The sequence below is a fragment of the Dipodomys spectabilis genome, unplaced genomic scaffold (genome assembly GCF_019054845.1).
Source record: "Dipodomys spectabilis isolate Male_0828 unplaced genomic scaffold, ASM1905484v1 ptg000096l, whole genome shotgun sequence".
Taxonomy (NCBI): domain Eukaryota; kingdom Metazoa; phylum Chordata; class Mammalia; order Rodentia; family Heteromyidae; genus Dipodomys; species Dipodomys spectabilis.
This window is the reverse complement of record NW_024870773.1, coordinates 1,831,636-1,832,840: the sequence shown is the minus strand read 5'-3', so window position 1 is coordinate 1,832,840 and position 1,205 is coordinate 1,831,636.

Sequence of the window (1,205 nt, the reverse complement as noted above, 5' to 3'; positions counted from 1 at the left end):
CTCAGGAATCCGGCAAAGCCAGCCCTGCCTGGCTGGACACTCTCAGCTTCCTGCTGGCTTCTCAGTTGCAGTACATGGCGGCTGGTGAGCATTTCCTACACAAAGTCCGAAACACTGACTCCACAGGAGCAGTGTTGGTCATACCCAGGCTCACTGCAAGTACTGTATCCAATGGTCGTGCCGGTCAATGACGCACACATAAGACGCTGAGAGTCAGATCCCAGGAGAGCTCTGTCATTAGCACTCGTCCTAAGATGTCCAAAGTGGACCCAGTCTGAATGGCTTTGGGCATTCTGGGTAAGGGGCAGGAAGCTTATCCTGGTCCTCGGCAGTCAGCGTCTCTGTCAGGTCCAACAGGAGTCTGCGCTGGGCTCGATGGAGGGAGGGAGGTAGAGTGATGTGTGCAGCTAGAACAGGGATGAGAAGGCCCCTGGGTGGTTCTAGGGGACCTAAAAGAAAATCACATAGTCACCACCTCAGCGGTGGGTGTGCCAGTCGTCTTGGGCTGCTGTAGCAGAGTGCTCAAACACAGACATTCACTTCTCACAGTTGAAAGGGTAAGAGCCAGGGTGCTCCCGAGCCTGTCTGTGGACTTAGTGCCGTCTCCTGTGACCTCTGTACCATGTGCAAGCACACATGCATGCCCACACATGCACACAAGTATATGTGTGCACTGTTGAACGTGTATGCGTGTACACACGCCTATAGACTGGACGGGAGGTGAGCATTTGTTATCTCCTCTAATGAGATACTGGTTCTAGCCCAGTGTGGGTTGCAGGGAAAGGCTGGCTGTGTGGCATTGTCACTAACTGGCTGCAAGGTATGCTTCATGAAGTATTTCAACCACTCAGTCTGTATACGTATATTTTTTTATGATACTCTTGCTGGACACGTGTGTACCGAAGGAGAAAATGATCTTTGACCTTCATTCATTCATTTGCCAGCCCTAGGACTTGAACTCAGGGCCTGAGTTTTTTCACTCAAGGCTGGCTGTTTACCACTTGACCAGAGCTTCACATTGCAGCATTTTAATGGTTAATAAGTTAGAAGAGTCCTGTGGACTCTCTGGGCCAGGCTGGCTTTGAATTGTGGTCCCTCAAATGCTGGCTTCATGTTTTTTAGACCTGTCTACTGCACAGTGGGCTTAAGCTACAGAGCAGCTGCAGCTAGTTAGATGTGTCTCGTAGCCAGCTCTGGCTTTAAAG